Genomic DNA, 26,892 nt, shown 5'->3' on the forward strand with positions numbered 1-26,892 from the left:
TGTTGAAGATATTGAAAAAAGAGTGGCAAATGATTGAAACAATATATGATTAATAATAAAATTATAATGTATATGAGTTGTCAGCCACAAAAATTGCTTTCTCAAAAAGTAAACTTAAAAGAATGCAGAAATATGGCTTGTTTACAGCAGATAAGGTAATTAAATCTAGTTAATTCTATACAGGTAAGGCAATTAGTAACAATTTGATTAAAGAAAGCTACATAAATCTAGTTAATTCTATACTTTATGCTAACAAATTTTACTCCATTGCTAATCTACAGGGAGAAAAAGTATATACTTTAGCTCTCAAATGTGATGTGGAACAAAAACACAGACTCTCGTAAAAAGTAAATACACAAAACATGGAGACTCATATCTAAGGGAAATCTTACACAAAGTTGCAGATGTTAAACCAAACGTATGAAACAAAATGGCACACTCAATCTGCATTTCTTAAATTTCTAATCCCAACAACAAGGCCTTTTTCTTTAGTAAGATAATTATTTTTTCTTTGATAAATGTTCTAAAGCGCCAATGAGAAATGGAAAAATACAACTCCTTTGGCAAAAGCTTTTCCACTTCTGACGGACTCTACATGCTATGAAATGAAGTGACCTTTGTATGTGCTACTAAAAGACATTTAAAATGGCATTGATGTCAGAACCTGAAGAATAATACAAAAGTCTTAACTGTAGTCACATTAAATGACTAGAATATGAATTAGTGTTTATTTAAATTACTCTAGAAAGGAAAATTAAAACAAAACTAAAACAAATGAAAACCACTCACGGGATCTTGTTGAAGAAATGTGACCGGTTCTGGTAGGAACAAAGAGCACAGACTCCCCATTTTTTTTAAGTTTTTGTAAACTCCCATAATAAACTCCCTTAAATGTTGAACAACATACTGCTTTAAGCACAACCAACCTACCAATATGCCTGTAAGCAGAAGAAGCAGTCCAGATACAAGCAGTACCATTAAATGCTAATAATGGATAAGGCAATAAGTGCTCAGTGACATCAACAGCTGTTTTATAGTATGTGTTGATCATGTTGATAAAAATTGTATACTGTACTCACTATATTGTGTCTTGAATCTGTAAAATGTTCTCACATCCTGTTCTTAGGGTGCTCATTCTACACACTCCAGCACCTTATTCAAACTACACTGTTGCAGCCATGCCAGTCTTACAAAGGTCTTGGGATGCTTTTTATATTTATAAGTTCTCATTGTGCACATCATCAAAGAAAGCAAAATGAGGAGGACTGTGGGGAATGGTTCCAGAAACCATCTTACCTGGGTCTGTCAGAGGTTGCTTTGTTATAATATTTGATTGGATTCAGTTGTGCAAACCCGATATGTAGCTTCCTTGTCAAAATGCATGCCACTGACATATTGTAATATTGTGTTCTGTGTACAGCACATTGTTATTTGGGGAGGGGGTGAAGTGGGCTTCAGAGAGGGAGAGGGACTAGTGCTTAGGTGCTAAACAGTTTGATTGATATCATGTAAGTGCCCAAGATGACGGATAGGCATCCAGGCATTCCAAAGTGCTTCCAAGAAGACATGCTTTGGCATTGGAAGCATTCCTGGGATCACCTTGAAAAAGGTGCATGCCACTTCACGTCAGAGAGTCAGAGCTAAGAGGCAGTGGGCAACATTTTGTAGGAAGGAAGGAGGAAGAAATCGATGGATTTATTTGTATTTTAGCTGATCTTTAGAAGGATGATTGTTTGAAAGATACTTTGGTATAATAAATGTCTTTTATTTAAACCCAAAAGCATGTTGAGCATTTCTGTATCTGAGGTTTGGGACCGGTGGTTACAATCCTAAATTATTTTAATTTTCAAATTGGCTAGATGTTTAAATGGGTTTTATTCACATCTTTAATACAGGTGCTGGGCAGAATCTAATATGCATAGTTCAGGCTGGAAAAGCTGCCAGTGTTTCTGAATTAAAACAGGTCTGCAAGGTCGAGTCAACTAAAACTGAAACACTGATATTGAATTTTAGAAACATTTGGTTGCAGTTATTGCAGCTGAAGTTGGCACAACTTTCTATTAGGCAGTTTTTTTTTTTTTTTTACACTTTTTTCACCATTTATCTATTATTAGATTTTGAGGAAATCAGAAATGGGTAATCCACTTTTTCCAATGCAGAGGTATACAGAATTATATATTTAGATATTACATATACATACTGTATATATTTTACTAGCAGAACCTACCATTTTTAGTGCAATTGAAAATGTAATATTTTTGTACATGTGGAAACATACATAAAGAATACAGTGTATATATAGCTTGTGACACCCTGCGTAGTGGCAAGGTTGACACCAGACTACAAAGTGGGCACCTTGTAGTTCAGGACCAACCAGGATTGGACTTGTGAGAAATCAGACATGGAGACACAGACACAAAAAGGTGGCATTTCCAAAACAAAAGTGGGTTTTATTTACAGGTGCTCAAAAACACCCCACTCAAAAACAGTGAATTATATATACTGTCATTCCAAAAAATGAAAAAAAAAAAAAAACAAAAAAACAAAAATGTATAAGCACAAAATTCTAGTCTGCCTAAAGAGTGAAAATATGCAGGAAGAAACTACACACAACGAAAATATAAAAAAATCCACAAACAAATTTTACAAGGAAAAAAACGTATATACAAGAAAAAACAAAAAGTGCACCTCAAACCCAAATTATACGATACACCCACCAAAACAATACTACAACTAGAAGACATCTGTATAAAAATATTTACAAACATATGCACAATCCGTTGTTTGGCATACCAAAGAATGAGCTATACCACCACACTACCAAGTCGAAAACAAACCCTTTTGCGGCAGGAGGTTCCTTTTATAGTCGGGGAACAAATCACCATTTGCGACTGACGCAGGTGCTCCTCTCAATCCTTGCAGCAAGGTATGTATTAAATATGGCTAGCGGCCTCGCGTGCGCGAACTTGAGCGCATCCTGACGCGCTCTACAAAAGTAAGTTATTTTTTCTTGAGGATCCCTTTCTCACATTAAGGCATTCATAAACTTATCTAAACTCCAACTTTAGATGGTTAAAAACAAACGATCGGCTTAATGACGGGGTACGCGCGCGTCCTCCAGCAGGCCTGACCTAGGGGCGCGCTCGAACCGTCGCCGGCGTATTGCTGCGTGAACCTGCAGAAGCCAAAGTAAAAACAAATGGCCGTGAAAGCCCACCCCGTACGATTTAAACGGGTACGTGTTTTTAACGTTTATCCCGCAAAAGTCGACTTTACCCTATTTTTAGGACTTTTTCTTTCCTTTAAAATGGTAATGTCTGCTAGGTGGATTACCACATAGCTGGGTGTGGCAATTAGGAATTAGTATATTTACTTAACATAGCTACAAAACTAGACAGTTTTTGTAAACTGTTCAAAGTATTCCTCCATTTGAATGTTTAATGTGTTTTTATCTCCTACATTTATGTAATTGGCATGCAATTGTCCATTAAAAGCATGGATTTCTAAAGTTTATTCCCAGTTTATTTAGTTTTGGTGCTGGGTTTTATGTTCTCTATGAGGCAACATTTGATAGCGGTCTGTGGACTTTTAAAGTGCACTGGCATGACAGGCAGTTTGCAATTTCAGTCTGCAAGTTGCACACAGCCTGTTTAACTTCTTTGTAGCAGATGAATTTCATTTTTGTGTTATTATATATTTGTATCATTCATACAACTCAAATGGTACTCTTTGTTTATCTACTGTAAAGACTGCCATCCTCTGTATTGTATGTTCTTTTATTGTACATCAGTAAAGTAAAACTCCAAAGAATTGGTCATCTGCAATTTGTGATATCTTATAATAAACCATACACTTCATTAACTTCACACTTAAAGTTACAGACACTCAATCAATAGAATCTATTGAATAGATGTTACACTAGCCTCAGTATCTTTTTGAGCCATGATAGATATTGTTGACAATTAGTTCTAGGGTAGCTGCTTAAATTTGACTAGTGTGTGCTTAATCTTTGATTACGTAAACATGCTTTTAAGTTAACTAGACTCATGGAAAAAATGAGGCCCAATTGTAGGACAAAAATAATTCTAGCAATACTCAGCTAAGAATGAATATTGTAAGTGTTCTTTGTGGAATACCAGTTATCGCTTTGTCATTCACCATGCTAAGATGGATTGATATACAGTATAACATCATATACTAAGCTTTTGCTAACTTGATTATCTTGTAAATGTTTTTAGTGTTTCTTGGCCATTTGTGAACATGCCAGACTATTTACTGTAGGTCTTCTGACATAGCTTTAACTATAAACTCACTGTCCTCAAAGCTCACATGTGCTGATCTTGCAAAGAATGAAATAAATTATTAAAATAACCATTCTTTTGTATTTACTTAGTAGAATTTAAAATACTGCCACTCTAAAACAAGTGCTGTAATAACAGAAGAACAGTATCTTTGGTGACATTAACCTATGAAAATAAAAATATCTCATACTTAATTTAGTGATATATTTGATTGAAATGGTTTGGGATCAAACCAATTGGGTGAATATTTAAGTTTCAGTTGGGCAACTGCTGTTGGCTATAAGTTAAACAGAATTTTATAACAGCTGGGACAAGAACACCCCATTCAGCTCAAGAAAGATCATCAATGCTTTCACAGTGCTATTAAGTGAGTTGAGTTCTGAAAGTCTAAAGATAGATAGATAGATAGATAGATACTTTATTAATCCCAAGGGGAAATTCACATACTCCAGCAGCAGCATACTGATAAAAAAAAAAAAATATATTAAATTAAAGAATAATAAAAATGCAGGTAAAAACAGACAATAACTTTGTATAATGTTAACGTTTACCCCCCCCCCCCCCCGGGTGGAACTGAAGAGTCGCATAGTTTGGGGGAGGAACGATCTTCTCAGTCTGTCAGTGGAGCAGGACAGTGACAGCAGTCTGTCGCTGAAGCTTCTCTTCTGTCTGGAGATGACACTATTTAGTGGATGCAGTGGATTCTCCATAATTGATAGGAGCCTGCTGAGTGCCCGTCGCTCTGCCACAGATGTCAAGCTGTCCAGCTCCATGCCAACAACAGAGCCTGCCTTCCTCACCAGTTTGTCCGGGAGTGAGGCGTCCTACTTCTTAATGCTGCCTCCCCAGCACACCACCGCGTAGAAGAGGGCGCTCGCCACAAACATCTGATAGAACATCTGCAGCATCTTATTGCAGATGTTGAAGGACGCCAGCCTTCTAAGGAAGTATAACTGGCTCTGTCCTTTCTTACACAGTGCAACAGTATTGGCAGTCCAGTCCAATTTATCATCCAGCTGCACTCCAGGATATTTATAGGTCTGCACCATCTGCACACAGTCACCTCTGATGATCATGGGATCCATGAGGGGTCTGGGCCTCCTAAAATCCACCACCAGCTCCTTGGTTTTGCTGGTGTTCAGGTGTAGGTGGTTTGAGTCGCACCATTTAACAAAGTTCTTGATTAGGTCCCTATACTCCTCCTCCTGCCCACTCCTGATGCAGCCCACGATAGCAGTGTCGTCAGTGAACTTTTGCACGTGGCAGGACTCTGAGTTGTATTGGCAGTTCGATGTATATAGGCTGAACAGGACTGGAGAAAGTACAGTCCCCTGTGGCGCTCCTGTGTTGCTGACCACAATGTCAGACGTGCAGTTCCCGAGACGTACATACTGAGGTCTGTCTTTAAGATAGTCCACGATCCATGCTACCAGGTATGAATCTACTCCCATCTCTGTCAGCTTGTCCCTAAGGAGCAGAGGTTGGATTGTGTTGAAGGCGCTAGAGAAGTCTAGAAACAAAAAGTATCACATTCTACCTAGGGCTGCCAACCGTCCTCATTTTCCCGCCCAGGTCCTCTTTTTTTTTTTTTTTTTTTTGATTTTATTGATTTTAATAACAACATTCCATGCAAATAAATCAAGTTTTACAAGACTTGGTTCAAAACAAATCAACTCCCACCCACGAGAAAAAGCTAGGCCAACAGAGTAAAACTTTAAGCTAGTAAAAATAAGTATGATCTTGTTGCAGAACTTAAACTAATAGTAGGGATCTACTGTGATAATTTCTTTCATAATTTTCAAACTTCAATCATTTCACCTCTTAATCTTGTTTGCTTAAATGGAAAAGATTTAGCTCTTTCATTCTTTCTTCATAGCTCATACCTCACAGTTCTGGAAAAAATACAATTGCTCTTCTATGGACCTTGTCTAGCACTGCTATGACTTTTTTGTAATACACAGAACAAAATTCTCCAGATAAGGTTTCACTAGTGTATTATAATTGACTCAAAAGAGCAGTTGGCCCACTGTTGATCCCACAGGGGCACCACCTTTAATATCTTTTTAATCTAAAAAAGTTCATCTCACCATAAACTTCTTTTTCCAGTGTTTTTCCACCATGGATACCCCCACTTCAATCTGTCACATATGAAGGTGAATGCCTTCACCTTTTCATATCCTTCCTAAACTACTTGAAAAAGTTGGTTCAGGCTAAATTTATACCTGGCACTCAGAACACTTACTTGCATGCATCGTGGCTGTCATGTGTTCCCAGTGCTCTATTGATGCGTCCTCTGAGCACATCGTCAGAAATTAACATGACGAATGCACGAGGTGCAGTACCAGCAAAAATTTGGGTGATGTGTGTCCAAGTTTTGGTATGTGATGTCAGCATCATTTGTTACTACATCTCTATAGTGACAGACATGTCAGTTAGAACAGCTACCATTAAATCACCAGCTCTTTGAAAGTGGATATGGAAATGTGCAAGACAAATGGAAGCAAATTCAAGACAGATACATCTGTGCAAAGCGGAAGATGTCCGAAAAAAGAAGTGGGGATTCGGCCATTGCAGGATAACGCAGTGTGACAGCAAGCCACATCACTGCTCCAACAGGATCAATGTGCATGCTTTGATGGTTATTGAATGGTTCAATGCGGTGAAGCAAATCATCAAACTTAAATGTTGACATACGGAAGTATTTTTCGTGCTTTTCTTCATCCTTTTCTCGCTTAGGCAATACAAGAGTTACATTTTTCCCATCTTAATGAAGCAACACAACAAAACCAGATATTATTTTCTTACTGTACTGATGTCTCACACTGCCACCAATTCTCCAGAATTACGTAATTCTAAGTAAGTAAGTAAGTAAGTCTAACTAAGTAATTGTAAGTATAGACAGTACACTGCTTGCGTAGCAGCAACGTCTGCAAGCGCATGCATCGTGTAGCGTTAAGTATATCTTGGCCTTTAGCTTCACATTACATATAACAATTTATTTGAGAAATTTTAGTCTGGTTTATGCACTGATCACAGTACAGATAAGGCACTAACCTTTGTTGTAAATGACATTCTAATATTTTTGATGAGGGAAATTCTGCAGTAATTATGTTTATAGGTTTAAGCATAGCCTTTAAATACGCTTACCACTCTATTGTTACGTAGGATCTTGGGCTTTGTTCTTGCATGGTTTAGTTCGTATTGTCAAATTGATTTTAGTATGTACATAAATGTGCTGTATATTGTATTATATTCAGAAGTTAGATATGGTGCACCATAGAGCTCAGTATCAAAAACTTTTACCGGTTTCACCTTACATGCTTTGCTTTCATTGGGAACCACTATTAGAAGACATAACATTCATTTTCACTTGTATAGAGACAATATCTAGCTATATCTTTCTTTTAAACCAAATGTTGTTTCCCTGATAATGTTTTAATTAATTGTGTCAGTGAGTTAAAAGAATTGATATATAATAAGTACTTGTATCCGAATACAGAACAAGCAGAAATGTTAGGTACTGGGGGAATGATGCAGAATAATTTTGCTCCAAGAATCAGTGCAAGAACTGCAAAGTCCAACCACATAACTCTTATTTTTAATCCATTACACTCGCTTTCAGTTAAGCGTAGGGTTGATATAAAGCCTTAAATGGCCAAGGCCCTGCTTACCTATCTGAATTTATTATGTTCAAACCAGAATGCACATTATGAACCCAAGATGCTACCGTACTAAATATTCCAAGGATTAACAAAACAGGTCCTTAATCTGCCTGCCAATATAAGAGAATTCTCTTCAGTTTCAGCTTTCAAATTTAGGCTGAAGACTCATTATTTTAACCAAGATTAAAGTAAAGTGCTGATTAGAAATGCTGCTTAACTGCACATTGCATCTCTCTTATTTTTTTTTTTTTATAATTTTATTGAAAATTACACAACATTCCATACAAATAGATCAATTTTACAAGAATAGAATTGAAAACAAATCAACCCCACCCCTGAGAAAGAGAGCATGGGCAGCAGAATAAAACTTAAACCTAGTAAAAAATAACTAAATAGATAAATTAATAAGTGAATATAGATAAATGGAGAAGAAAAACGGGGAGAGAATCTGCTTCCTCGGTGCTTTAAAAGCTTATTCTAGAATATTATTGATTAGATCCTGCCAGGTTTTGAAAAATTTTCTGCATAGATCCTCTAAATGAGAATTTTATTTTTTCCAATTTCAAATAATATATACCCACTGACTTAATAGAGGAGAGTTAGGATTCTTACAGTTTAGCAAGATAAGTCTGCGTGCCAATAGTGTAGTAAAGGCAATCACAGTTTATTTGTCCTTCTCCACTTTAAGCCCATCTGGGAGTACACCAAACACAGTTGTTAGTGCATTAGGAGGGATTGTGACAACAAGGCTGTCTGAAAGGCATTTAAAAATTTTGGTTCAGAATGATGTTAATTTGGTGGAGGCCCAAAACATGTGACCCAGTGAGGCTGGAACTTGATTGCAGCGTTGGCAAGTTGGATCTTGCCCTGGAAACATTTTGGACAATGTTAAGCGAGAGAGGTGTGCTTGATATATAATTTTGAGTTGAATAATTGTATGCTTTGCATATATGGAGCTCAAGTGAATTCTCTGCATTGCTACCTTCCACTCTTTTTCTGAGATCCTTTTCCCACTTACCTCTTGGATCTTTGAAAGGGAGGGACTGTAAAATGGTTTTACATATTGCAGAGATGCAGTCTAAGTCCTTGAAAGTGATCAATAATTTTTCTAGCATAGAGGGAGGTGACAGGCTCTGTTTAACAAAGTTTCTAATTTGAAGAAAGTGAAAGAAATGTGTTGCTGGAAAGTTAAATTTAGAATGTAATTTTTTGTAAGATGCAAAAATGTCAATGTACAGATCTCTAAGTGATTTAATCCCAAATGTTTTCCAGACATTAAAAACTGCATATGTTTGCAAGGGTTGAAAAGGTGGTTCTTGTGCAGAGGTGCCACCAATAAAAGATTCTCTATCCTAAAATGCTTCCTACATTGGTTCCATATTCTGAGTGAGTGAAGCACTATTGGGTTGTTAGTATATTGGCGATAAGTTGCATTTATTGGGGCGCAAAGCAAGGAATATAAAGAAGTACTGCAGGATTTTAGTTCTATTGCAGACCAAGCTTGTATATGCTCATCTATTTGTGTCCATGTCCAGGTTTTTATAGTTTGTATGTTTGCTGCCCAGTTGTAAAACTGAAAGTTAGGTAGAGCCATGCCACCTTCTGCCTTTGGCCTTTTTAGGGTCGCTCTTTGGATACATGGATGTTTTGAATTCCAAATAAATGTGGTTATGGTTGAATCTAATTTCTTAAACATGATTTCTTGATGTGTATTGGGATGTTTTGAAATAAAAAGAGAAGCTTAGGGAGGATATTCATCTTAATAATGTTAACTCTTCCAGCTAAAGTAAGGTGAAGGGTTGACTATCTATGCAAGTCTTGCTTAATTTTTTCCATACAGACAGCGAAATTTTGTTGATAAAGAGCTTTATGTTTACTTGTGAAGTTTACCCCTAGATATTTAAACTGATCTGCAATGATAAAAGGGAAGGTGTCCAATCTAATATTTTGTTCTTGAGAATTCATTGGAAAGAGCACACTTTTATTCAAATTAATATTAAGACTTTTGAAATTCTGGTAGTGCTGTTAGGACTGCAGGCACAGTATTTTGTGGGTCTGATATATACAGTACCATATAATCTGCATATAGAGAAATTGTCTGTTCAAGTCCTTCTCTGATAATTCCCTTTATCTCGTAAGCATTTCGACAGTGAACCGCCAGTGTCTCAATGGCGATTGCAAAAAGTAGTGGTGACAAGGGGCATCCTTGTCTGGTACCACATTCTAGTTTAAAGTAGTCTGAAATAATGTTGTTAATACAAACTGAAGTTTCTGGATTGGTATACAGTAGTTTGATCAATGCACAAATGTTCGGGCCAAACCCAAATTTCTCCAATGTAGTGAAAAGGTACTTCCATTCAACCATGTCACATGCTTTTCCTGCATCCAAGGATAATAAAATCTCTGGGATGTTTGACTTTGCAGGTGAATATATTACATTAAACAGGCATTGAAGATTGGACGCTAGGTGTCGGCCTTTAATAAATCCAGTTTGATCTTGAGATATTACCAAAGGCAGCACTTTCTCCATCCTTCTAGCTAGGACTTTGGAGAGTATCTTAACATCATTATTCAGAAGTGAAATTGGTCTGTATGATGCACATTGTAATATGTCCTTATTTTGTTTAGGAAAGACGGTGATTAATGCTTGGTTAAAATTTTGAGGTAGAATTTTATTGTCTCCACCCTCTGTGAATGTTGCTAATAGGAGGGGAGCTAGCTGAGTGGAGAACTTCTTCTAAAATTCGGCAGGGTAGCCATCAGAGCCTGCTGCTTTCCCACTCTGAAGTGACTTTATAGCATCTAATAATTCTGATAGTGCCAGCGGTTTATCCAATTCCTCTGCACCAAGAGTATCTATTTGTGGTATCTCTAATGCATCTAGAAATGCATTAGATTGTGTCTTGTCTTCTTTAAACTCCGTAGAATATAAGGATTTATAGTAGTCTCTAAATGTGTGCATTTTTATGGTCAATGATTTTGTCTCCGTTTGTGTTGGTGATTGCTGGGATTGCATTGCGAACTTCTTGCTTGTGGATTTGTTGAGCTAAAAGCTTATTAGCTTTCTCTCCATGTTCATAGCAATGATGTCTTGATTTAAAAATGAGTTGTTCAGTTTCTTTAGTTGTCAAGAGGCTGAGTTCTGAATGCAGAGCCTGCCTTTTCCTATAAAGAGCCTCACTTGGACACCTGGCATGTTCTTGATCTATTCTAGTAATTTCGCTGGTTAGCTTTGATACCTGCTTGGTTTCCAATTTATTTCTGTGGGAAAGATATGAGATAATCTGTCCTCTTAAGAAGGCCTTCAGGGTTTCCCAGAGTATTCCTGCAGAGACATCTGAGAATGTATAGAAAAAAACTGATTTGTTTTGATATAAATTCTGTAAAGTTCTCATCTGCTAATATAAGTGGGCTAAGACGCCATCTGCGAGATGAATATGTGAGAGATAATGATTTTATCTCCAAGATCAGGGGGGCATGGTTGGAAATAACAAACGCGTCATACTTGCAGGATTTAATCATATGCAAGAAATGGTTATCTACAAAGAAATAATCAATTCTTGAGTAGCAATGATGCATTGGTGAGTAAAAGGAATATATTTTTGAGTTTGGGTTTAGAAATCTCCAGGGGTCTGATAAGTTGTGGGCAGTTACAAACTGTGTAATTGTCTTTGCAGTGTTAGATGTCATCGCCCCTGTGACAGGAGACCTATCTAGGTCTAGATTTAAAACACAATTAAAATCCCCAGCCATTATAATTTTATGAGTGTTCACATTAGGAATGGATTCAAATTCATCCATTTTGGATGAATTCCCTATCATCCCCATTGGGTGCAGAAACATTTATGAAAATCACTTTACAATTAAATAAATTACCCATGACAATCATGTATCTCCCTTCAGGATCAGATACAACATATACTGTAATACTACAAATGAGACTGTTCTATGTATAAGAATTCCCATACCTCTAGATTTTTTTGTAAAGCTGGAATGGAACATTTGGCCAGTCCAGTCTTTTTGTAGCTGGAACTGATCCTTGCTTAATAAGTGGGTCTCCTGTAAAAATACTATTTTAACATTTAGACCTGTTAGGTGAGAGAATACTTTTTCTTTTTAATTTGTGATTCAGGCCTTTAACATTCCAGCTCACAAAGTTAACTGTCCCACCTTGGAGATATTGATTCTGAATTTTTGATGTCATTTTGTAGTCTTAACCGAAAGTGAGACAGCTTTGACCTTAATTTCTACTTTTCCCAGGGGTTATTGCCATGCAGTCTGCTGTTACGTTGGTAATTATAATTATAAGGATTAAAAGGATAGATTAGAGATAGCTTGCTCTTTTTCTCTCCCCCCTAGTCCCCCCCACCCCCCAGTTTTGCCTCCCCATGTGAGGGTGAACCCCACTTCACAAAGTCCCAGTCCTCTGACATACCTAGAGACAGAGCACGTCCAAAACAAAACAAGCCCCCCAGCAGTGGTGTATGAGAATTAAAATTAAGATATCAATTGCCAATACAGTCTAAATACTATAAGCATAAAAAAAAACAAACAACAAAAACAATCTTCAACAGTCTTGAAATATTAAGATAGTAAACCCAGGGAATTGTGTAAAATAGTGGCCCTGGATAAGCATAGTAAACCCTAACACAATAATAACAACAACAACAATAAACCAAGGGAATGATAGATAGATAGATAGATAGATAGATTGATGTTTAACAGTCTCCTTTAGAATAGTAAAAAAAAAAAAAAATGGTTACTAATTTAATTTCTTCTACACATACATACATGAACGTGTATAATTGTAACTAAAACAAAAACATAGTGACCGAGAAGGGAAAAGGATATACTATATAATTACGGTACCATTGCAAGCGGATCAGACAGCCGGTGATATCTTCTTTACGATGCCATGACCGGGTGCGACTCATGGTCGTATTTCAGGAAAGTGTCGGGATCAGCTTTCTTAACTCTTTATCTGCTTCCTCCGTAGTGATAAATATGTAATGTTTGCCTTGAATATCCACTTTGTTTGGCAGGATACACGAGGCTGTATCTGATACCGGCTTTTTGTAAGTGCTGTTTAAAATTATAAAAAGAGGCACGCTTAGCAGCTGTTTAGGGTGAGAAATCAGGGAAAGTACGAATGAGGTTATTTTCAAATATGATCTCTTGTTTCTGTCTGAGAAGTGACATTACATTTAGATTGTAACTTCTCAAAGCGCACAATAAAAGTCCTAGGTTTAGAGTTGTTCGATCCCCGTATGCGATAAGCTGCAGCTATCTCGGTGTCTGATTTAAAGTCCTCTCCAATTATTTTGGAGAATAGTTCAGCTACAAATTTCACTACATATTATTCCTTCTGCATCCATCTTCCAGAGCAGCAAGTCTGTCTCCAAGTTTTTTGCATTCGGAATTTGCAGCTGTTGCTTTTCCATCAGTGGTGGATGCAAAATTTTCGGCTGTTTCAATTTCGAGTCATGAATGTCTGCTTAACGTCTTCCAGCTGATCGGCAAGTGCTGTCAGTTTAGACGTATTTTCCTGAATGTGCTCTTCAATTTTTTCCAGCATACATTTAAAGGCCGCCTCAAAGCAATTATATACGCGTTTCTCCGAGTCTTTATTATCCTGCCACAGCTTCTCGCTTGTCTTGAGCATACTATTTATTTCTTTCTTTGTATCTTACTTTATATCTTGCTTGAGCTCAGCGATCATCACCTTCAGTTCGGACAGATCATTTTTGCTTTTGTGTACCGTAGGTGAAGCGGTGGGCTCTATTACAGCCGATGTTCCCGGCTTGCGAGGAGTAGTTGAAAACGCGGACCTGCAAGGCTTTTTGCTGTTTCAAGTGATCTTCTTGAATCAGAAAGCTATCGTGACCTGCATCACTTGCACATTCGCTCCCATTTTCGCTCTCAACTGGAGACGATGCAGCGGACTGTGGTCCCGAGGAGTCTGGGCTTTCACCTGTCTGTTCCAGGTCAGTCTCTGAAAGGACGTACCTTGAACTTGCCTGTCTAGGCTTGGATGTAGCTTTAGGTTTCTTTTCCGTTTCTTTCTGAGCTCCTTTCTTGCCGGTCATGTTTATATATGCCTGCATATATTGTAATAGAACCCTCGGGATAATAAAAAATAATATAAAAAATAACACCGCTGCTAACGGAACTCCGCTTCAGACGTCCATCTCCCACAATGGATGAGACCAACATTATTCATTTGGATAAAAATATACAGTAAGTGATACAATAATTACAAACTTTTACTAACCCTCCACAGTTCTGTTTCTCTTCTTGGTGTCCTGCTGCTTCGTGCCAGTTCTCTACTTCCAAGCTGGTTCCCTACCCATTGAAAGACATCCCTTGGTTGTTGAATCAATGGATGGAAAGATTGTTTTGCCATATTAGACAGTCCAGCACAGACTTGTACTGTAGAATGCCAAGGAAGTGGTACGCGGCTTATTGGAATAGGTCTCTAGGAATGTAATTGTGTCTTTTTTTTTTTTTTTTTTTTTTCTTCTTTACTTTGTTTGATATAACTGAACAGGGACCACTTGGGGGATTATTTTGTCCAGGAATGCTGCCAACTGGAGTTTTGTTTTCCTGTCTTTCCTTGTTTCATAGCTCAACAATTAATTAATGAGCAGATATTGTTGAGATCAATTTGCATTATTTCATTTTCAGAATTGCATTGTGCAACTGTATGTATATGTGTTTTTTTGTGAATGAATTATCCAATTAGAAATTTATAAAAGTTGCAATTGCAACCTGTGAATTTGTTACAGTGCTCTTAACCTGCACTCAGTGAGGAGTGCTACACAAAAATAAACTAAATAGAATTGAACTTTTGCAAGAGATGTTTAATGGGAGAAGAGCAGATTCTGTCCATTCGATTTTATACCCAGATAAGGCTTTAAGTTATTTACATATTTTTCAGTACACGAGGAAGATCAGAAAGGAAATTACTCATATAGTGCATAAAGAGATATTTTAAAAGGGAGGACATAAGCAAAGATTGGAGTAATTAACTCACAGAAATGGAGGACAGTACTGTACCTAGGGTTTGATGGCAAAATTGAAAAGCTGAGGGAAAAGTGGGCATCTTGAAATACTAACAGGGTTGAAGCCAATTCTGTTATGTGTAGGGGGTACTGCTTGTCACTACAAGTATTTCCTGCCATTTAGAAATATAAACAGGGATGAACAATCCCTGTCAATTACAGGGCATGTGCATACTGTACAGTCATTTTAGACATGGCATTTAAACTAATTGTACATTAGAAACAGGGGAGCTTTCTTATTACAAGATTGTCTTGGAAGAACAAATTTATTTGCTAAAACAAATCAAAAAACACACAACTTCTTTTACAAAGGCCACCCTATACATTTGGCGTCAAAGTCAAATAAAGTACAGCTTAACATAAACATTATATTCATGATATGTATGTGAACAGTGTACCTAATTTATATCTTAGTGGTGAGAAGACTAATAATACTGGTGCAGCTTTATGTTCACTAGATGGACATTTACATTCTGTGGTAGCCCTGTGGTGGAGTGGCTTCCTATATAGAGTTGGTTCCAGCTTTGTGCCTAAAGCTGCTAGAATATTTTGTAGCCTCCATTGCTCTGAATTGGATTAAGCGAGTTTAAGAATATTATGTTATTCTGGTCTTTCAATGGATGTTTAAGAATAGTTTTTGTGTGAGTAAACTGGTTTACATTGATAGGGTTTAAAGAGAAATATACTGAAGTGCAAAAATCTTTGCCTGCCTATCAGACAACCTTGGTGTAACAATCACTCCTTGCTCATTATTAGTCATTAACTGCTGTGTTTGGTGTACTCCCAGATGGCCTTAAAGTGGAGAAGGACAAACTGCAATTTCCTTTACTACACTACTAGCACGTAGACTTATCTTGCTCAATTGAAAGAATCCCACCCCACCACTCTTAAATCAGTGGGTAACCAATGTTCTGTTCCACTTGAAATTGGGGAAAAAATCCAATTCTCACTTATAGGATCTGTTCAAACTTTTAAAAACATAGCAGGATCTAATCAATAACATTTTAGAATAAGCTTCCATTTCGGGGAAAAGATACTCTTCTTTTCTTGCTCGTTTTATGGGGTAGTTTTGGTTGTTGGCTGTTCTCTCTTTCTCTTGGGTGGGGGTTGAATTTTGCTTTAATTTGTTAAATTTGACTTGACTGTATGGAATGTGATCTGTTTCTAATTAAAATCAATAAAAGTATATAAAAAGGGAAGAATAAATTTCATGTATTAAGTGGTGCAGTGGTAGGGACTGGGAAACCTTCCTGTTTGCATTAGATGGATAATTAGATTAAGGCCTAGAAAAAAAACCAACAAATTTTAACATAATAAATATATTTCAAAGCCTTTCAGTGAACAAACAGATGAATTTTGAGTGTGTCCTTTGAAAAGCCAATCTTGTTTTCAGTTAATTTGTTAATTTCTTGTCTAACACACGTTAAACAGAATAGAGGACAGAATTTGCTGTCCTCCACCAGGGCTGCTTATACTAATAGTTATACTTGCCTTGTTACAGCGTATATGAACATTTCCTTTAGGAATGTACATTAACATATGTGTTAACATGTTGATGCTTTCTGTCCATTCCTGCTAGGCATGACTTTGACACACTGCAAACATACACCTTTTGAAAAATAAGCTGAGCCTTTGTCTGCAGTATGGGACTTGCAACAGGCATAACCTCTGTAAGATGTACTGAAGTACACACAATTACAGCAATCAACCAACACAAGCAGAAGGACTGTGACCAAGCCAAAAATCAAACATGACCTTGTGTCAAAATGTTATAGGTTTATAGTGTCACTATTGTCATGTTTACAGATTACAGTGAAATTCTTACTTGCATGTGCTAATCAACACGTAATACATCTTCACCTATATGCACAATAATTAGTGAGTATAACAACCTTACTTTGAAATGTCTGTCTTCCTTCCCTGAAAAATCTTGCAGTATGAACAAAATTCAGCTTATCCATTCAGATCAGTCTTTTATTTAAAATGCCTAATTAGAATACTAAAAGACCTTTGCCTTGGGTATAGTAACTGCAACAATATATACATATAAGACTGTAGATACTTAGATATTTACAGGTTTTTCATGGTTATCAAACTTACAGTATCAGATGTTCAGTTTTCAATTTAATTTGATGTTCAAGGTTTTACCACTGTCATTGTGAAAGGTTAAAAATGGTGGAATTAGAAATTACATAGCATAAATGCTAATGAAAAAGAATGTTTATGTTTCTTAAATGAATGAGCAAAGGAAATGTGAATTAAAATGAAGCAGGTTTCCATATGTATTGTAAGTTAAAATAAAGTGATACTTTCAGATTTGTGTATTACCAATAATATCCTTGTTGACTCCCTTTGGCCAAAACAGAAAAGAGTGGAATGAATAAGCTTCTGTTGTTTGGAGGGTAAGAAAATCAAAGAACAAGTGTGCATTTTCAACTCAGGTTGCAAATTGTCATGCTGAGTTTTCTAGTTAAGAAATTTGGCATCTGGTGATTGTTTGTGGATCTGCAAGGGCCTTCAAGCAAAAATATAAGACTGCAATAATGGGAAGGTGGGGGTTATGCAATGTGGCACTTCATGACAAAGAGCTCTGGAATTGCCACAGACAGGTGTGACATTACTTTGGGCTCAAGTGAATATTCACTTATAGGAGACTCCCCACCCTAAATCAGTTCTTAATTAGAGGATTTTTTCATTATAAATTAAAGTTGTTTTTATTTTTTTATTGTAGATATGTAAAACGAAGCAATGGCTGCAGGGATTATGTAACTTAATATTTAAAATGACCTTTCTGTTGGATTGTACTTTTGATATAAGCATTGCATATATCCTCTCTTTTATAGTAACGTTTTGAATTTGACTTTAATCTTTCTTAGCTTAAGGTGTGATTGAAGATCATACTCCACATTATAGGATGACATTCTGCTTTAGCTGCAAAGTGGTTTGGCACTCAATGTGTGAAACGTTAAATTTAATAGTGGCTGAAATTAACCTTTAGATTATTTTCAGCACACCTGTCTGTAATGAATCCTAAGTATTTTTGAGAATCTGATTTGTCTTGTGTGTGGCAGGATGCCCCAGAGTCACCTGGTATGTGGTGAAATCCTTGTATGCCTTAGTGATTTGTTTCTTCAAAATCCCTACTGAAGGGGTACTCAGTTCCAGTCATGAAGGACTACTGTAGCTGTAAGATTTTGTTTCAACCAATTTAATTTGTCAATGTTGTTGCTATCTGAACTCTTCAATTAATCAAACAGTTCTCTCTACTTAAATACTAGTGTCATTCTCACATGTATCTATATTCATTATTAAATAGTTGCTTTAAAAAAGTGGAAAAGAAAATTTTAAAAAAATGAAGGATTGAGGGGTTCTAAACCTCCCTAGTTCCACTGCCTACATTGGGAGTAATGACCAATAGATACATTGGCAGTAAGCAGAGGAGTCCAGGAAGGAATGAAAGTGCTAAATGCAGAGGTGGTAAAAAAGGTAAACTGTCACTTTTGTGGAAAAGAAGAGTTACATCAGTAAACAGATGTAGAAGAGGAGAATGCAATCTACCTTATTACAGTTAAAGTCTAGTATTCCAGGATTTTTGATCACTTGGGAGGAAGCCTGAATAAATCCTACCTAGAGGACAAACTGTTTTTCAGTTCTTTAGTATCTGGAAGAATACCATCCATCTGCAAAAACTTTTCCGCTATTCTATAGAAATGCTTTTTATTAGTAATTCTGGGTAAACTGTGGACTTATTCAACTCTTTTCTAGTCATTTTCCATCATTTCATTAAGAATTGTTTGTTTTTTTATTGTGTATCATACATCTGTGGGTCTTTATGTTGTGTTAGGTATTATGGGGCATTGATCGAGGAGTATGTGTTATACTGCCTGTTATGTAATTTTCATTTTTTCAGTTCAAATATATTCATGTAACTTTTTTGTACTTACAGTATATATGGTACGGTCTGGAATTGTTAGGTAAATAGGGAAATAGCGTTGGTCAACCTTTCTCATTATTTTTTGTTCATAATTGTATCATTGGGGATTAGTATGAGCTTATCCTTAATTAGTCATTCATAAATACTAATTAGTTTTTAAAGAAACCTTTGTAATTGCATTAGCACCATTGTAACATGTTACTCTGTTTGCTTAGGTTGCAGTGTACTGGCATTGCAGAAGTTCAGTTCTGGTTCAAAAATGGCCAAAATGAAACGCTTTCTCAAGAAAAGAACACAATCACTGGCATAAAGATGACTAGAAAAGCATATTATTTTATTTATTATCTGTTAATTGCCCTGTGTAGTTTGTAGAAATGGCCAAGAAAAACTATTAATCTCACTTTAATCAAATTTTTTCATAATTTGCTTCAATGCGGACCAGTGAGGGTAAATGCTGAAAACAACAAACAATATTAAAATATTAAACACTCGCATTTATTTAACAACATTTTTAGCCAAAAAATACACAGTAGTCTTTGTGTGCATACAACTGGATAACTGACGTGGATTTTGTAATGCAAGCAACCTGAAATTTTATATGGACATTTTAATATTGTTTGCTGTTGTTCAGCATTTGCTCCTGCTGATCCCCATTGAGAACAATTACATCAGAAAGTTTGTGATTTCCATTTTCTTGGTCATCACTACAAACAACATTGGGTAAGTTACATATAATAATATCATTTTTGGTGCAGTAATCCCTTAAGGGGCTAGGTGAGTTAATGACAGCAAAAGTTTTGGGCCTCATTTATAAAACTTTGCATGGAAAATATGCAAACACCAAAAAACAGGAAAATGTGTACTCTAAAAAATATCAATATTTATTAAACCTGGCATTATGTACACTTCTATGCAATTTAACCTTTATCACAATCATCTTGTAAATATGTGTTCATGAACATCCCTTAATGCTAATCAACTTCATGCATATGCAATCACGATGGTACAGACATTCGTTGGCAGGTAGAGCAGTTTCCATCCTGGCGCATCAAGACCCCACCACCACCATTCAAGTGTATCTGGCTGTGCGCTGCAACTGGCCGTGCAAGATCATGCATGACAATATAGCGCCACTCCTCTGAATTCTGGTGGTATGGGAAAGGTGTAATATGCTAGCATCAGAGCAGGTAGCCTGTATCACCTAGCACATACAATGACATGATTGCTGATACAATGAATAGTATAAAACTTATGAAAAACTGGGGGTTCAGTGTAATGTAACAGTTCAATGTACCAACCTAGAGTTAACAAAAGCACCTTCATTCTCACTAGATGCCCTTCAGAGGTAACCTACAAAACTAGATCTCATGTTGGTTAACCTACAGGAGACTAAGATTACAGATAAGAGGAGAATTCTCCATGTAGAGTGAAGTCATCAGTGGTGTCCCTCATGCGACTGTTACTTTTTATGATTTATATTAATAACATTGATTTGGTGTAGTAAGTAACTCTAACTCTAGTAGCTGGCCCTAGCTCGTCGCTACCACTGCGCCACCGTGCCCACATGTTTAATACATGCTTTAATTCCTATCATCATGAAAATGATATGAAGTATACATCTTAGTATTTAAATTGTTCAGAGAGCTGTAATATCAGGAATGTAATGTATTCTGTGTCCTGTTGGCGTAAGAGAATGCCTGTTTAAGAAGCACATAGTGATTCACATACATAGAGTACATAGAAGTACACATAGAATACAAAGAATTTAACATGCTACTTTAGTTATGATGGGACTTGAGAAACTAGTAAATTAAACAATTTTAAGATGAAGTTTATGACATTCTACTTTAATGACAAAATAAACTACGTTATAAAAGTGGAAATTTCAAGATTAAAGTTGACATTTCGGCATTTTTTTCCCACTGCATCCCTATTTTGGTTTTCTTTTTTCTGTCGTCTACTATGCTTCCATATCATAATAAGACAGTGAGCTATGACTTGCATTTTCACGGCGACTTTGATATCTGACCACTTTTTTTATTTCAGGCACTGTGTGATTTTCTGAACTTGAACTTTTGAGTTTCTACGTCACCCTCTGTCACTCGATCAAGTTCCTTTTGTTGTTTATACCACTACTTAAACCAACAAATAATAAGTTTTTCCTTACCTCAACTTGGTATTCACTGAAAATCTTCTTGTTTCCCTGTGCTTTTGCCATTGTCTTTTCACAGAACACAAAACCTAAGGGGCTATTTCTATTGATTTGCATATTCAAAGGGGCATAAATTCTGGGAGGAGTCAGAGTGGGGCGGCAATCATGTGCACATGTGTTACATTTCACACTGACTGGGATTTATGTAGCGGAAGAACGTGGAATTTCTTTTTTGTCATATTTATTATATTCTAAAAATGTAGGTTTAAACTTAAATCCTCTTCCTCAATCCAGGCTAGTAGATGGTATCTTTTTAATGAATAGAAAATCAGAACATGGCTTTAATTCCTGCCTCAAAGAATACAATTACCTGGGAAAGCAGGACTAAAGGCAGCAAATACAGTGGATCCTTGAATTACGAACTCAATTCGTTCGCGAGGGCTGGTTGTAACTCAAGTTGGTTGTAAGTCAAGACTATTTTTCCCATAAGAAATAATGGAAATTCCCATAATGCGTTCCAAACCTCCTGCAGCAACACTTACTTAACCTTTTCATAATAATAAAAGTTGTATAATGTGCATAATTTACCAAAAACACCAATAATTTTTCTAATGTACTAACCAAAAAGTTATAAAAAGTGACTAGCCTACCAGAAACAACAATTTCATACTGTACTCAACATTTCAGTTGACATCTTTGGCTTGCAGGAAGTGAGGAGGAGGAGGAGAATGAAATGGAAGGTGGTTATCTTTTCTTTGTACAATTGTCGAGATGGTGGTTTCGACATGCTGTACATATTAGTGAGATCAGTCACATGAACACCACTCTCATATTTCCGCACAATTTCCTTCTTCGTTTCGATTGTGATAGCTTTCTTTACCTTCGTTACCTTCTCTTCCTTCCTTAGCTTCTTTTCTAGCTTTTTGGGGCCATTTTGATAGCAATTATTGAAATAAATTCAATAAATCGCTGCACTGACCGAAATTATGTCCACAAACACACATATCTGGGCTCTGACTGACACTTCCGAATGCTCTCGGCTGTTTGTTTACAGTCACACAAGCAGACACACGTGACCGCATTCGGGTCGTAACTCAAGACGTATGCCTGCGTTTAGGCCAGGCCCAGCTCAGTTCTATAGTAGCCATTGCACTGTGATCTATGGTACGGGTCAAACCTTAACGATGGTGACTGTGTATGATGAAGGATAGACACCAATTCCATTACTGGCAACAATATATCCACTCCAAAAATCTGCTTCAAAAAGAGCAGGGGTGAATTTACCAAAATAGAAATGTAACCAAGTATTTCCATAGGACACCAAGAAAAGAAAGAAAATGGGAAAGAATTAGTAGAGGACAATCAAAAGGACTGCTACAATTATTAAAATGATGGATGGGTTCCTTCAGCAAAAACAAGTGTATGCTGTGTGAAAAGAAGTGTCTGATGTCTAGGCTTATTTACAACGAAGATTTTGGCTTTTCAGTTATTGCCATGTGCATAAAGTCAGAATTTTGGGTCAGTTTGGGGTTTGTCGGGGTTGTATAGCTAAAGGCACTGCTTCATTTTGTTTATTATGAATGTTACAGACAGTGCCAGCTGTAGCATTTTTGTATCCATAGAGGGGGCGTTGGGGGTTGTGAAGGATTTCCCAATGTTGGTGTAGGCATGAACCTTTATATATTGGCAGTCCAGCAGGACTACAGAGTCTTTTGGACTATAACAACTGTTGGATGGTTGTAGCAGAGAGGCACTAATTATTATGGAATGCATTTGGCATCCTTGATTTCTTTGTTTTGCTTTTGGCCTTAATTAAAAGAGGTTTTAGCGGGTTGGTACCTCAACCCTGGCATCCATGTCTGTTTACATTTTTTTTATATATATAAATATATAATATATATATATATATATATATAAAAAGCTACATTCACAACTTTTGAAGACCTGCTCTTATACTTTCAGTGTACAGAGCGATATGCAGCCTTTAACACATTATGTAAGATTAAGGAGGATTTTAAAATCTGGTCTAATTTTAACTGAAAGCCATTATGGCAGTTCAACAGCTGGAGATATATGGTTGTAATTCTTAGTTGTACGTGCCATGTTTTTATTAACTGTAGAATTGTAATTAAATGATTTGTACCACCTGACAATAAAGCATTTTAGTATTCACTTTTGCTTTAAATGAATGAAACACCTTTTCAAGATCCTTTTAAAGACTAAGATATATTCTTAATTGTGCAAAATTGCTGAAGAGATCTTGTAATGTGTGGAACTGTGGCAATATGAAAACAATGACAAAAGATTTTATGCACTGATTTTTATATACTTTCTAGTAAGTCCAGAAATAGCAGAAAATAGAAAAGATAAAACAGCACTAGGTCCTGTGTAGAGAAGCGTCTCTTGATAAAAGGGCCAAGTACAGGAATAAGAATATTTCCTACTCAAAAAGGTGAAACAAAGTCTACTTATAAAAATGTAAGACACTCCTAAATGTTCCATTTAATCAGAAGTTTTTGATTTTTGGGTTTGACACACACAATTTAGTCCATATAAAACTTCAAATCTGTTTAATCTTCTGTAATCTTTGTTACATTCCAATAGCTTTTTCCTAGACAAGTGGCCTTTATACCATATGGAGCTCAGCAGAAGATAACAAAAAAAGAGCAAATAAATTCTCTGCATCTTTCCAGCTCCAAATTGTCTTTAAGACTACTTAAATTATGAAGAGTATACTATATATAATATATATTGTAAAGAAAGAATTAGAGACAGAACACTTGTAAAGATTTGGGGTGGTAGCCCTGTATAATGTAAGGTCCAGAGCAGCCTTTCCAGACTGAAACATTCAAATAAATGAATCAAACAGAGGAGAACATTTCAGGAAATTAGTGGATTTTTATAGTGAACTGGTAGGAAATTAGATAAAGAGGGAATGCTGGGAAACAACAGAATGGTGGACATGACATAGAAACTTGAAGCTGGAAACGAAGTCATCAGGTGGGGCCGGAAAGAATGCCATTGTTATTGTGCGTGTGGAATCGAGATCAGCTTCCAGTCTTCAAAAAGGAAAGCGTTTATTCTTTGGTCTTTCTGTTGAATAAGAGAGAGAGAGAGAGATATTATTGCCTTGTACCAAACCTCCTTTCTTTGTGTTATCACGCTTCATTGAACACGTCAGCTGCTCCCTAAGTGCATGAGTGTGACAATATAATATACATTCACATTGGTATGGATATATACATCGGTTTGAATACATCCATTCAAATATATACATTGGTTTAGAGATATATTTTGACGTCCCGTCAAATAAACACACTCGGGAGCCATTTGTCCGGGGGAGTCTTCCAAATGCTGACTGACTTTTTATTGGATATGCTGCAATATAATCGGTGCCCTACCACCGCCTGTTGTCTGGGTCACGGGGACACTTCCATAATAACAAAAATAACCTGCTTTTGTTCTGTCTACCTCATGCCTAGTCATTCACTGTTTGCTCCCTTCTCAACCTGATGCTGTCTTCCTTTCGCTCAAGCAACAACCACTTCCAACTACCCACCCAATCCCCCCCCCAAACCTTTCCTCCTACACACACCATTAATTAACCCTGATCCCTGTCACTCAACTCTCTCTCTAGGGAGGATCCCCAAGCCTTTACAAAAAGTATTCCCTGAAGACTCCACCCCAATACTGCTTCCACTTCCTACAGCCCATGCAGTGGCAAGACATGTCACACTGCCCCCTCCTCAGCTCTTCGTTTCCGAGGAAGCACATAATCATGCACATGTCTTGGCAGCTGTTTTTGCCGGCGTGGGCATCTGTTAGTGGAGTCAGGCCGGGCAAGTGGTGTAACATCTGAGTCGGGATTTGTGGAAGGTGTTGTGGCAGTCATAGGTGCAGGTTGTGAAGGAGCACAACCTCGGTAGCAGGCCAGACGGTCCTCATGCAAAAACACTCTCCTTCCCGGAGGTGGTAACTGGACCTAGTAAACAACAAACTTGATCACCTGCTTGAAAAGCCTGCCACCGAACCTGAATGTCATAGTAGCGCTTCTGTTTTTCTGCTGCTACTCTTATCTGGCCCCTTTCAAAGTTATGTGCCACCTCCAATCGATCCTGCAACTTGCGAGCATAGTCACGGACTGGAGGCTCAGCTGGGGTGTCAGGGAGAACACCATATACAATGCAGATGGTGTTCGAAGCTCTCATCCCAGCATTAATAAGGCAGGGATGCATCCAGAGGATTCCTGCACAGCAGATCGGCAGGACATCATAACCAGAGCCAGCTGCTGGTTCCAGTCCTTTTGATCTTTAGAGGTGGTAAGAGCCAGCTGTGTGGTCAGTCTGGATAAACTGCTCGGCTAGCCCATCACTCTGGCAGTGTAGGGGGGGTGGTTCGGGTTTTCTGGATGCCAAGCCTCTCGCATACTTTTCGAAAGACCTGGCTTTCAAAGTTTCTCCCTTGGTCTGAATGCAGTTCGACAGGCATCCAGAACCGACTAAAGAATCCTGAAATTAGAGCTTCAGCAACAGTCTCGGCTTCTTGATTAGGCAGTGCATAGGCCTTGGGCCACATGGTAAAATAGTCCCTTGTGACTAAAACAAACTGATTCCCCATCTCTGAGCAGGGAAATGGCCCAAGAATGTCAATTGCCACCCATTCCATTGGAGCCCCTACCTGGTACTGTTGTTGTGGGGCAGTAGACCTTCTTTGGGGTCCTTTCCTGGCTGTGCATACATCACACCGGCACCTGTAGTCCTTTACATCGCGCCTGCACTGCCCCCAATAAAACGCCTGCCTCGATCGCCTTAAGGTCTTGGTGACTACAAAATGGCCAACTCTGAGCGCTCCATGCATGTTCCTGAGGATTCTCTTCACGCAGCTGTTGTGATACAACAACCTGCCATCTCCCTTCTCCAGTCGCAGGGTCCCTTCACTGTCACTTCAATACCCCCTCTTCCACATCCAAACTGTTCCACTGGGACCAAAGAACCTTCACTGGAGGTGACTCAAGTGCCACTTCCTCCCAGCAGGGACAATGTTGTTCCTCTTTCCTGTGGAGGACCTTCTTGACCTCTGGGTCACATTCCTGACTGACTCGCTACTCTTGGGCACAATCTGGCACTGAAAGAGCTTGGCACTGAACCTTATCAGGATCTTCACAGCTTTGATCTTGACGCTCCTGTCGTTCACATTAGGCACACCCCTGGTCTGCGCAGGGTCGTCGAGACAGAGCATCTGTATTTTTGTGTTGCTCTCCAGGTCGATGCTCTAATCGAAAGTGGTAAGCCTGAAGCTCCTCCAACCAGCGAGCTATCTGATCCTGTGGTTCTCGAAAAGACAGTAACCACTGGAGAGCAGCATGATCACTGCAGACCACAAAAGAGAGGCCACACAGGCAGTGCTTGAAGTGATGAACAGATTCCACCAGGGCGAGGAGCTTCCTCCGAGTCATGCAATAGTTCCTCTCAGCTCTTCTGAGAGCACGACTATGGTAAGCCACCACAAGTTCTTCCTCTGGGTGCCACTGTGACAGCACAACCCCTAAGCCCACATCACTGGCATCGGTGTCAAGGAGGAATGGCAGGTCAATATTGGGTGCAGCCAAGATCAGTGCACTGCAAAGGGCTTCTTTCAACGTACAGAAGGCAGCTTGTTGGTCCCATATACCCCCCAACTGGAATGCTTAATCTGGTCTCAATAAACAGTGCAAGGGTGCAGCAATAGTGGCAAATTCAGGTACAAAATTGCCTATAGTAAGAGGCCAGTCCAAGAAATTCTA

The sequence above is a fragment of the Erpetoichthys calabaricus genome, chromosome 5 (genome assembly GCF_900747795.2).
Source record: "Erpetoichthys calabaricus chromosome 5, fErpCal1.3, whole genome shotgun sequence".
Taxonomy (NCBI): domain Eukaryota; kingdom Metazoa; phylum Chordata; class Cladistia; order Polypteriformes; family Polypteridae; genus Erpetoichthys; species Erpetoichthys calabaricus.